The sequence below is a fragment of the Phoca vitulina genome, unplaced genomic scaffold (assembly GCF_004348235.1).
Source record: "Phoca vitulina isolate PV1807 unplaced genomic scaffold, GSC_HSeal_1.0 scaffold8, whole genome shotgun sequence".
In the NCBI taxonomy this organism is placed as follows: Eukaryota; Metazoa; Chordata; class Mammalia; order Carnivora; family Phocidae; genus Phoca; species Phoca vitulina.
In genome coordinates this window covers 5,380,072-5,393,547 of record NW_022589711.1, presented here as the reverse complement: position 1 = coordinate 5,393,547, position 13,476 = coordinate 5,380,072, and the positions used below count along the sequence as shown (strand labels likewise).

General features: G+C 34.6%; 1 protein-coding gene across 1 annotated transcript in view; it reads left to right on the top strand.

Moving 5' to 3' along the window:
- Positions 1–13,476, top strand: part of LOC116633726 — a 408,304-nt gene that overhangs the window by 44,710 nt on the left and 350,118 nt on the right. The gene's annotated exons all lie outside the window — the stretch shown is intronic.

Here is a 13,476-nt window from a genome sequence, read left to right as displayed (position 1 = left end):
GACATACATCTGCCTTAGAGTAATACATGGAAGGAACTAGTTCATCTCTCTCTCTCTCTTTTGAATTCTAAGAAGGATTTTTAGAAGTTTCCAGCTTCTTTTCATACTTCTCCACCACCATGGTGTATTTATATTCAAAATTTTGAATCATCTAAATAGAAAAAAAGGATTTTATTCTATGAACTATTAAAAAAAGATATTGATTATCAGGAGACTAAGGGAAATGACAAACATCAAGCACATATTTTGTGCTGGAAACCAAGGAAGGTATTTTATTTTATTTTTTTTCAAAGATTTTATTTATTTATTTGTCAGAGAGAGAGAGAGCACAAGCTGGGGGAGCAGCAGAGGGAGAAGCAGGCTCTCCGCTGAGCAGAGAACCTGATGCAGGGCTTGATCTCAGGACCCCGGGATCATGACCTGAGCCAAAGGCAGACGTTTAACCAACTGAACAACCCAGGCATCCCAAGGAAGATATTTTAACATGTTACTTCATTTCACTGTTATAACAACATTCCAAACCAGGTTTGATTCTCTCTGTTCTATAAGTGAAAACATTTATCTCAGAGCAGAGAAGCCAAGATTCAAATGCATGCTTCCTTTCCATGCTTTCCCCATTATATTACTTTACTATTTATTGTATTTAATTTCCACCTCAGAAATACTCATTGCTATTTTAGGGAGAAATAAACATGGGAAAGGACTATAATATCTGTAACTCCATGTTGAAAGGGGATGCTGCAAATTATAACACTTCTTAAATATTAACTGAGAAAGTGTCTACATGATCTTAACTATCTGGAAGTATGTGGAAAAAAAAATGGGTAAGCCACATGTTTCCAAATACCTGTACATTTGGCATTATCTACCTTACTAATGCATATGCCCATGTCATTTATGTTTTTAAATATTTTATTTGGTTATGTTTAGTATAAAAAATACAGTGAAGAAAGAAGAAGTCCTCATTCTTCCCCAAGTCTTTTATCAAGGAATGGCCACTCAACATGTTGTATCCTCCCAGATATTTTTAAACTTATGCTTTTGAATACACTATGCACACACACAAGTGGAATTCTACTTACAAGTTCTGAGGTCTGCTTTTGATTTCTAACACTTAAGGGTATTTTGTTGATATTTTTCTATTGTAGATAACTACCTCATCTTTTAATGTTTGAATTGTTTGTGATTTGTCATTTAGACAGTTCAAAAGGTATAATCTTGTAACTCTTTTGAAGAAATCATCAATGTGCTCAAAATCTTGTTCTAGTTCACAGAAAATGTTAAGATTAGTAAGAATAAAGCAGTATATATAATTTATTTTATGTTTCATGTCCATATTCACTTATGACTTATGGCATTTATAAACATGATGTCACACTTAATGTTTATTTGTTGCAAGTTTTTATTGGCCAGTATTAAGATTATAGAAGTAAGGATTGTGTTTTATTAAATGTAATAAATTACAACTTCAAAAAATTAAAAGATTTTTTTGTTGTTGTTCTCATCCTGTAAGAAGCTACTCATGATTCAGTTACTGAACACCTTTCAGGGGTATGAACTAGGGGTGTGGTAAAAGGAATCATCTTCTTGTAAGCTCAAAAGAGCCTGTTGGTTCTCAGGAGAATGTCAAAGCAGGATAGTGCTGTGGGGTAAAATGAGGACATTCAGCCTAAAAGGCAACAGGGCCTAGAAGGGAAACCAGAATCTTCACCAACCCATGTCAAGACAAGGCTCAATCTGACATTATTTCCTAAGTCCAAGAAAAGAAAATAGGGCAGTGGCAGGGGAGATCTCTGGGATAGCCCTCATCTTCTTCACCTGTTGTGTCATACTGCTTGAATCTGCCTTGTCGACCCTTTATAGGTAAAGTACAACTGTCTCATGGGATTTTCCTTCACCTACCCTCAGAGATTTCCTTTACCTCTCTTCCATGTTGAGTTCCCTGACGCTGGCATTTCATATTATTCTTTTTTGTTTTGTTTTCCTTTCATTTTGATGAAACTTGTCTTCCACTATTTTAAAAAGATTTCTACTTGACTGTCACACATATATAGTAGATTGCTGAATCTAAAGTGTACATCTTGATAAGTTTTCACACATGTGCACATCTGTGTAACTACCATCCAGATTCAGATATAAAACATTTACTAAGCCCAGGAGGTTTCCTTGTGTTCCTTTTTAGTTAATATCCTTCTCCACCAAAAGTAAAAACCATTTTGATCTCTATCACTATTGTTGAGTTGTACTTGTTCTTGAACTTCATATGAATGGAACCACACAATATATATATTTTTGTGACTGACTTCTGGCTCAACATTTTATCTGCATTGTTGAACATGGACATAGTTCATCTGTTTTTATTGTTATGTAGTATAATTATTTTGTCCATTATTCTACCAATTAACATTTGGGTTAATTGTCAGTCTTCTCTATTTAGCCATTGTGGTGGATTTGTAGTAGTATCTCATTGTGGTTTTAATTTTTATATCCTTAATAAGAAATGATGCTGACTAATTTTCACATATTTATTGGTCATGTAGATACCCTCTTTTGTGAATTGTCTATTCCATTCTATTTTCCATTTTTATTTTTATTTATTTTTTATTATTTTAAAGATTTTTATTTATTTAAGAGAGAGAGAGTGAGAGAGAGCATGAGAGGAGAGAGGGTCAGAGGGAGAAGCAGACTCCCCGCTGAGCAGGGAGCCCAATGTGGGACTCCATCTGGGACTCCGGGATCATGACCTGAGCCGAAGGCAGTCGCTTAACCAACTGAGCCACCCAGGCGCCCTCTATTTTCCATTTTTAATCAGGCTGCTTGTATTTTTCCTTATTTATTTATAGGGTTCTTTATATACTTCAAATATGACCTCTTTGTATATATTGCACGTATGTTTTCCAAGTCATCGGCATAATGCTATTTCTAATATTCTCTTTATACTGTTTTAATGGCTTTAGTATCTGAATCTATATTCCCTTTATTAATGCTGATAGGGGTATTAGGTTGTTTTTTTCATGGTCAGTGCTCTGAGGGCTTTATCAATTTTAAAATATTCTTGAAGGCTTTTTCCTTAACTGAGTTTCCCAATTTCATGACTGCTTTTTGTTTCATTGATTTATTATTTATTTATATTTTTACTTTCATTCGAGATTATTTTTATTTTTCTAACTTCTTTTTTTTTAAGATTTTATTTATTTGACAGAGAGAGACACAGCGAGAGAGGGAACACAAGCAGGGGGAGTGGGAGAGGGAGAAGCAGGCTTCCCGCGGAGCAGGGAGCCCAATGTGGGGCTCGATCCCAGGACCCTGGGATCATGACCTGAGCCAAAGGCAGATGCTTAATGACTGAGCCACCCAGGCGCCCCTTTTCTAATTTCTTTTAATGAAAGCTCAAATCCTTCTGAAAAAAGTATATTAAAATTACCATCCATAATTTTGCATTCATCTAGTTCTTCTTTTAATTCTCTGCATTTTCTATAAATATTATGAAACTAAGATATTAGATTAATATAAATTTAGTACTATGATATCTTCCTATTGAATTGACCTATTTATCATTGTGAAATGTCTTACTTGTCTCCTTTGAATTTTGCTTTGTTTCATTATAGTCTCACCAGTTTTTTTGTTTTTTAATGTACTGTTTTGGGGTGCCTTTCTCCATCCTTTTACTTTCAATTTGTATCCCATGCTTATATTTAAAGAATGTGTCTTACAAACAGCATATACCATGTTGAATCTTGAATATTAGTGTGTATACATTAATGATATAATTGATTTTAAATTAATCTTGCAGTTGTCTTCTAGTTCTATTTGTTTATTATTTCTTCTTTTGCTTTTCTCTGAATCAAGAATTTTGATTTTATTTATCTTTTGATTAGCTTTTTAAGTTATACATTCTTGTATTAATGTTTTTGGGATATTGCCGCATATTACAATATCATCACTGAATTATTACAGTCTATGTGAATTTAGTACTTTTACCACTTTCCACATTGAAGCAAGAATCTCATCACAGTTTAATTCTATTTATGCCCTCTTACCTATATGTTGTCATATATTTTACTTTACAAATGTTTCAAATTCTACAAGCCATTATTATTATTGTTGTTGTATATAACAGTCACTAATCTTTTATAATTACATATTACTGGTACTTTCATCAGTGATTATTTTCCTTCATCTGAAGGGCTCTCTTTCGTATGTTTACTATTACATATATGATAGTGTCAAAGTCTTTGGTATGTCTAGTTTGTTAATTTGCCTTCATTTTGGGGGGGATATATTCACCAGATGTAGAATTTTAGTTTGGCTGTTATTCCCCTCTTTCTTTTAGCACTTTGAATGTGTATCCCATTGTCTTCTGGTCTTCATTATTTCAGTGAAAAGTCAGTTATAATTGTTATTGGTGCTACGCTGAAAGTGTTTCTTCGTTTTTCATGGTTGGACTATGATGTGCCTATGTGTATTTTTTATGCTTCCTTCTGTACAGTTTTTTGAACTTATGAGTTGGTTTCTTCCATCAGTTTAGAAATAGTTGGCTAGAGTGTTTTCAAATAATGCTTCTGACCCATTGTCATTCATCTCAATTTCTGGAGCCCTGTAACACTTATCTGAGACATTTACAGTGTCTCCTGTGTCTCCTTCCTCTTTATCCTTTCTTTCCTTCTGATCTGTCTTCCAATTCACTGATCTTCTGGTCTATTGCTTTTAATATTTTATTAAATATAAATTTATTCTCTATTTTAGTTTTTATGTTTTCTCAGTTCTGCCATTTCCTTGTAATCTCTTTTTAATGGATGCCTTGTCTTTGGTGAAATTCTCCATATTTCCTCTAATTTCATGAAAGCATCAGTTATCATTATTTTAGAGCACCTGTCTGTTGATTCCATGCCTGAATCAATTGTGGGTCTGTTTCTGTTTTCTGTTTCTTTTTTTATTATTTCTCAGTAAATTTGTCCTGTATTTTTAAAAACATGCATTGTAAGTTTTTATTGGATACACAAAATTTGGGGTGAAAAATAGAATGATGGATCAACAAGGTCTAGTACAAGGTTAGCTTTAGGGTTTACTATGTTTGTTATATTTTATTTTTACCCTTAATACTAGAAAAAGCCCTTAGTTCTAGGTTATGGCTTGTAACCTCAGGATGAGATAACACTCCCTAAGGAATGAACCATCAGAGGACTATATAGAAAGCTCAGAAAATTCTATATCTTAGTGAGGTTTGAACTCCCATCTCTGTCTTACCAACATCACTCATTAACTGAAGTAGCTGTTTACATTTTCAGTTTCCCAACTGCTATTTTCTGCTAGGTTTCTTGAATTCTCACCTTGCTCATGTTCATACTCAGCCCAGATGTCAGTCAATGACTGGAGTGGCGATCACACATGGAATTTGAAACTCTTTTATCTATTGTTTTTCCTCTCTGTGCTCATGCCTCTCATGTTTCAGTGCTTTCTCAGCTCTAACCTTGAATTATCTCTCCTTAGCCAGTAAGACTGTTGTTTTCTGCTTGGGCTCAACTCTCCTGCAGCACACATTGAGAAATACAAATAAAGAAAAAACTGGGGTGAATATGGACGCCTCTTAGTATATGCTTCCCTTTTCTTAAGGATTATAACATCATACACACACACACACACACACACACACACACAATTTGTGTGTATGTTGGTTGCACTCCAATGCTCTCAAAGAGGTAATTTTTATATTCTGTTCAAATTTATCATTGTTTTTAGGCAGAGCATTTGTTTAATGTCAGCTACTCCATCCATTGCCAGAACTAGAAGTTCCTGTCCCAAGTGATTGGAAATTCTGAACTAATATGCCATGGTGTGAATCTATATTCATTTATTTTGCTGGGCAGTTAGGGAACTCTTTCTGGAAACTTGTGTTCTCTAGTTCCAGAATTTTTCCTTGATTATATCATTGATGATTTTCTTTCTTAATTATCTTTACTTCTCTTTCCATAAACTTCTCTACTGTTTAAATTTTGCACTTCCTGAGACTCTTTTCTAACTTTTTATAATTTCTCTTCTGTTGTAGATTTATTTGTCTTTTTCTATACTTTGTGAAAGTTTCTTCTTAAGTTTAACTTCCAATTTCTTTTTAGTTTTTCATTTTTATTATTATAAATTTAAGTGAAATGTTGGTAACTTTTTTGGTTATCTAGATTCTTTTTGTAATGTCTTCTACTCATGGAGAGAATTTTTCACATTTCTGAATTATTTCATGGCATTAATGATAATCTTTTAAAAAGCTTTAACTGGTATAGTCTTATTGCCTCCATTTTGTCTCTTATTACTTTTTTTTTCTAATTTCCATGTTATATTGCCAGTGTCCTCTATATCTCATTTTCTGCATAAGATTAAAAGATAAGAACTACAAAGTTGACAGAAGCTCTGAGTGCATGAATGAGGCTTATGAATGAGTTTCACTATATGTAATATGGCTGGCATAATTGTTATATATATTACTTATATTATGCTTTTTGCTATAGCATACTACTCTTAACAGACCCAGTAGACCCAAAGTGTTCAATGACTGAAATACACATAAAAAATTAATTTTTGTAGGTAATTATGTTGGAGACCATCCCTTCTACACACAGTCATTTAGTGCTCTAGACCAATAGAGGCTTTGTCCTCTTTAATATGTAATGTTCAAGGTCACCCTGGAGGTCATCTACATTTCAAACAGCTTAAAAGGGAAAATAACATAAAGAAAAGCTCTATGACATGTTTTATGGACCTGCCAGGCCAAGAACAGGTACACATTGATTCCACTCATATCCCATTACCATAATTTTGCATATACATTTATAGGGTGATAGGAATTACAGTTTCTTGCATGGCATCCACCTCATAGGGACAAATCTATACTATGGGAGCAGATGATAATTTTTGTTGTATAGCTAGCCATCACTTCTACATTCTATGTTTATTTTATTTTTTCTTGCTAAGTCAGTTTGCTCAGAAAAGAAGATGCAGAAGCTAGGATTTTTGAGAGCCAACCTAGTTAGGGAAGAAAATGGTGTGGAAAGATATCTAGATATCTAGATATCTAGAATGCATATATTGACTTAAAGCTTCTCTTTAGAGTATGAGAACTCTATCCTCAACTGTGTAAACTCTGTTTTAGATAATAAAGCTCTGGATAATAAACCTTCAGTCTTCTGCTGTAGTGGGGGGTTGGGAGCGGTGGAGTAATTTGCCCATAAACATGGAGTAGAGGATGAGATGTAGGGATTTAACTTCTTTGTCAATATATTCTAATCATTTTCTTAATCCTCCCCTTCTCTCTTGCCAGGTCCAAAGTATCTGGTGCTTCTGATTCTTGAAACTTTCTTGATATGGTTTCTGGCTCTATCTATTGCTGGCTTAGGATCTAGTTTTCCTAGGTCTGGGAAGTCAGTCACCAACTATCCATCTTTCCAAATTTTGTTCCACTTTTCAAAATTTTGTTCTGTTTCTACCTTTCAAATTTTTGTTTTTGGGTTTTCCTCCTTTGTTCTCTCTGCCATCCCCATAAAGAAAAAAAGAATATTTTTCTGTAGTGTTAGTAAGATGTTGAGATCAAATTTGCCATTTTAACCAGTAGTCCATGGTCATAATATTTTGAAATAATAAAAAAGTACATTTTTATCCCTGAAAATCATATTTGCCATATTCCTCTACAGCCATTCTACCATTTGGAATCAGTGAAAGAAGGATTTATGGGTGCCACCTCCTGAAGGAAGAGGATATGATGTAAAAGGAAATCTATCATATGAGAACAAAAAATACCAATCTTTCTGACATGGGTAAGTGTAGGAAGAAGAAAACAAATAGAAGAAGAAGCAAATGTATATGTGTATGCTCTTGCTCTCCTTTCTCTGGGCTTAAGGCCCAAAGAGAGTTTTTTTTTTTTTATTAAATATTTTATTTATTTGTCAGAGAGAGAGAAAGGGAGAGAAAGAGCATACAAGCACAGGGAGTGGCAGGCAGAGGGAGAAGTAGGCTCCCTGCTGAGCAAGGAATCCAATGTGGGACTCTATCCCAGGACCCTGGAATCCTGACCTGAGCGGAAGGCAGACACTTAACTGACTGAGCCACCCATGCGTCCCAAGGAGAGTTTTTATTCAATATACCGCTAGATAAATTTGGTGATTCCTTGGTGGAGGAGGGGAGACTTCTTCCCATGGACACAGGGATTGGCTGGCCATGAATTGAGAAAGTTGTAATCCCCTTTGGATGCTCAGAGTCATGTTAAGATTCATGTCAGAACAACTTGAAGGAGGTTCATTATGACCACAAAGTTTATAGAGGATCCAGACATTTTCACATGCCCTGATAGGTAAATGCAGTGAGGTTGAGAGGGTTGATTTCCAACAGAAGTCTGAAGCTAGAATTAAGAGGCTACACAGCATGAGGATATTATGATCAAGGCAAAATGCTGAGATGCATGGACTTCAGCTTTTTTTTTTTTTTTTAAGATTTTATTTAGTTATTTGACAGAGAGAGAGAACACAAGTAGGCAGAGTGGCAGGCAGAGAGAGAGGGAGAAGCAAGCTCCCTGCTGAGCAGGGAGCCCGATGCGGGGCTCGATCCCAGGACCCTGGGATCATGACCTGAGCTGAAGGCAGTCGCTCCACCCAGGAGCACCAGGACTTCAGCTTTGAGAGCAAATGCAATGCTCCAACAGGCCCAGAAGGATCAGCTATGCTACCTCAGTGAACCCTACACAGGAGTCCAGAAATCAGACAAGGCACACATTCAAAGAAGAGATCATCAAGGACACAATTCCCATTCCTCAAAATCACAAGATCTCTAAATCCATCTCTTCCCCATCATTTTAGAGGAGAAGCACATTTACCTTAAGACCTTCATTTATTCAAAAGATAGCATTTATTGGTTTCCTATTGCTACTATAACAAATTGACACAAATTTAGTGGCTTAAAACAACACAGATATATTATCTTATAGTTCTTGTGATTGGAAGTCCAAAATAGGTATCACCAGGCTAAAATCAAAGTATTGGCAGAGCTGTGTTCCTTTTTCTTTTCTTTTCCAGCCTCTAAAGGCTGCCTTTCTTCCTTACTCACCTTAAAAGTCAACAGTGTTGCATCTCTCATATCACTCTTCTGTAGTCATATCTCTAACTCTTTTCTTATGCTTCCCTCTTCCACTTGTAAGGACCCTTGTGATTACTTTGGGCCACTGCAGATGATCTAGGATAATGTCCCTATTTGAAGATTGGCTGACTAGTAACCTTAATTCCATCAGCAACTTTAATTCCTCTTTGCCATGTAAGGGAACATATTCATAGGTTCTGGGGATTAGTCTGTGGACATTTTTGGAGGGCCATTATTGTATCTACCACAGGGGAAATAACTCAAAAGAGACTATTGAAACCATAAAAGAATGAGATAAGTTGGCAAATTTAATTTCCCCTTCCCATCCCCAGTTACCCAATGGGATGGGCCTATGAAGAAAATTAGATCACTTTTAAAGTAGAGAAGTCTTGTTTCCTTTGCACATCAGTCCTGTAGTGTGAATAAACTTTTTTACTTCACTGCATGTAGATTATGAGATACAATTTGATAACTTATTACTCACAGATTTAATATAATTCCGGCTTTCTGTCATGGCTTGAGTAGAATGTTTCTCTCTGATTCATCCTGGATGTTAAAAATAATTTCTGTTTAGATGAAAATCATTACCCAAAGACAGTGAGATAATTCTAGATTCTTGGTGACAACTTCTCAGATGAAAGGTTTTCATTTTCCTTTTCAAGTTTTCTGCTATTCCTTCTATATAGAATAATAAATAATAGTAATTATAGAGCATCATGTTAACAGTTGGTAAAACCTGTGGCTGTTTTTCTAATATAATATTTCTCTTTAGGTGATTAATCTGTTTGAAGTTTTTCTGTTCCATTGGGTATTTAGATGTCATGATTTATTATGTGTTTTTTTCCCCATGAGTACACCTTTAATAAACAATCCTAATTGAAACAACTGGGAACTTTGCAAAAGAAACAAGTTTTAAAAACTGAGGTATTAAGTGTTTTATGCCACAAGGGATGCACTGCTAACCTTTTTTGAGATCAATATAAATGAGATCAATCACAGCTATGCTCAAAAAAGTATCCTTTGGAAACAGATTCATGCACTGGGTAATCCAAAAGTGGCACCTTTGAAAATCCTACGATTCTCATATCTTATAAAGATGATCATTATTAAAGAGTTCAAGAATTGCTCTTTTGGAATCCCAAAATACAGATACTGAAATTTTAAGCAGTGAGTTTATGGGCACAAAAGCAGCCAGATATTTAGTTATTGTGATGATTAACTATATCTTGTTTTGTCATCTGGATGCTTGTCATTGAGTAGACAGAGACATAAACAGTGGTTGTTTCTTGATGTTGATTATACTATGAATAATTTCCACACTTATTAAAGTGGCTTAAGGTTTTTTGTTTTTTTTTTTTAAAGAATGAGTCACATCAGGAGACAGACAAGTTGCTTTTTAATTTATTATTTTTGCATCTCTCTCCAAGGTGGCTCTACATATAGAATGCATTGTATTATTTTTAAAGTTAATGTGATTGGCTGTTATTTTACATTCTTACAACCAATTTGTGCTGACTTGACTCTTTTGATTAGATCGTGATTATAAGTCTAAGGTTATGCTTTTGATCTTTATAAAGAAGTTTGCTTACTTCCACCCTGGGAACACAGATGGTTCTCATATTCTCTATACACTTATTTTATAAATGCATGTCTTTGATCTTATGGGAAGGCACTATAAATTCCTTATCTTTAGTAAAACTCAACCAATTAAGAATGTCCTAACAGTAGATCAGAACTGTATTTTTAATAAAGTATGGTAGCATGATGAGTGGAAATACACTAGTTACTAATTTTCTCTGGATGTCATGTCTCACATTAATGGTTTAAATTTCTAAGATACATCAAAGGTCTAAGTTCTCTAGTAAAATGATTTCAAATAAAATTTTATTGCAAAACTATTTTGCTTTGAGTAGTATATTAAAATCTCGCAATTGCATTTTGTATTTGGGGTGTGAGAAGAACAGTAAATCCTACTACTAAAATATGATGAAAAATAGAATGTTGTTTTCCAATACATCTAATAATTCAAACTATGACAGAATGTTATGGTAGGCAGTAGGAAGCCTAACTTGCCAGGCTTAATGTATTATGGTACTTAAAAAGGCCTCTTTTATTTTTAGTGTTCATTGTTTACAAATCCCTATTTGTTTAAGGAGGTCAGATATAGACCATCCACTAATCTTACTATAAAATTATTATATTCATCAAAGTACTTTGTATTACAGTGAATTTCTAAGTACATTTTATGTGCTAGTAGAATCTAAATATATGTGTTTATTAATATTATGAGAGTTTATCCTGTTTTTATTTTTACTTAGCAAAATGGACCACTAGAAATTAAGTGTTATCCTTTTGATTTTCTTAGGCTTTTTTGTACAATGCCAGATCAAAGCACTGAGATGACTAGGTAGAAAAGTTGCACATTCTTACAGAAAAAGAGAACAGCCGTGGTTGTATATGTGTGTATTTATGTGTGTGTGTGTGTGTGTGTGTGTTTGAGAGAAAGAGAGAGAGATGGAGATGAGGTATACATATCTTGGTTTGATTACCAGTAAATGTTTTTGTGATTTACTTGAAGGTTTAGAAAAACTGGACTCTGATAGAAAAACCATCAACAAGGTGAGGCAAATAGTTAGGTTTTTCTACAATCACCAAGGGAAGAAGTGTCTTGCATTATATATCAAGTAACTAATCTACATCTTTGATTTCTGGTGTTTTGATTTCAATATATGTAATAGTTCAGGAATAAAAATGTAGAATTTTCTTATATCATTTGTGTTTTTTTATAACTGAGTCTTGTGCTCTCTTACTTGTCTAGTTTGGAATTTGCCTCACTCATCCTTCCTATCGAAAAATCCATTGATTTTTGGAAAGTATACATAGAATAACTGTGCTTTTTAAAAAATTCTTATAAAATGCAAAATCAATTTGAATGTATTTTATAATACAAATCTTATAAATTTTAATAAAAAGAACTATAAAATATAAATTGATAAAAATAACATCGGGATCCTTTCTCTCTAGCATGGGTGAACTATGTGTTATATACATGTATCTATATAGATATGCTGTTTCTCCTCATGTGCCTACTATAATGATGAATTCCATTCCTGATTAGAGAATCATGAGCTAAAAATCCAAAATGTAGCCATAAGCATCGGTAAACATTGGTGAAATTCCACCTTAGGAAATAATCAATGCTTAAAGCTTAGCATTCTGATTTGGAACAAGAAATGTATAAATCATAAAATAATAAGAAAAATCGGAGCTGCTGAGCACATCCCATTTTGATGATATTCTAAGTATCCATAAAAGAAAAGGCAATTTTATTTACCTGCAAAGACCCGAGCCAGAAATCTCCATTTCAAAATGCTTATTTCTTTACAGTGTGGCTGAATGGCCGTGAACAATGCAAATTGGTTTTACGTTCTAAGTTTATTATACTTACACATATTTTGGTAAGTTGTCTACCCAGATCCTTTATTACACAATGAGGTGACCCCTCAATGAAACCCCAAGTATCTTCTCTTCCTGGTCATCATACGTTGCCATTCTTCCCCTAGAAATTAATACACTCTGTCTGCTGGCTCCTGTCTTTTCATCTCCTGCTGCGGAATCAGCGGTCATAACAGCTATTCTGTTCATGAATATGTAAATGCAACATGCATAAAATAAAAAAAAATTTAGCGGGCGGTTCCCACTGCAGACTGTTCCCAACTCTGTTTAACTAATACACAAAAAGCCAAGATTCAATTTTTCACCCATTTTGAGTCAGTGTTGCAAGGAATGCTACAATTATGTAACATGGAAATACCTAAATGAGACATATGTAGGTGCTCATGATAGTTGGACTCTAATAAATCGGCATCTATGCACAGCTATGGCGATGCATGCAGATTCCCTTATTACTTCATTCCGATGCTTAGTGATAAAGGGAAAATGCCTTAGGTCCTCAGTAACCTTTTATTTGCTGACTAGGTTCCACTTCCCTACCTCACCCCAATGTACGACTAAAACAATGTTTAAATTATGCAAGTACACATATATGTATATATGCATACACACACGCAAACACACACACACACACACACACATATATGCACACACACTTTTTTCTTTTGGAGGGGAGAAACGATGACTATATCCGCTGAAGTATTCTGGATGAAACATTAAGCTCTGGGAAGGAAATAATTGGGGGATTTTATTATTGAAATAAGCAAGCATGTTCATGCATATTTTACGGCATGCATGCCTATGCGCCACTCTGTGCAAACAGTGCTATTGCAGCTCGTGTGCGGTAATTAGGTGGATGTAATTACGGCGAAGTAAAGGCAGCCTCACTGATAATTTCACAGTGAATAT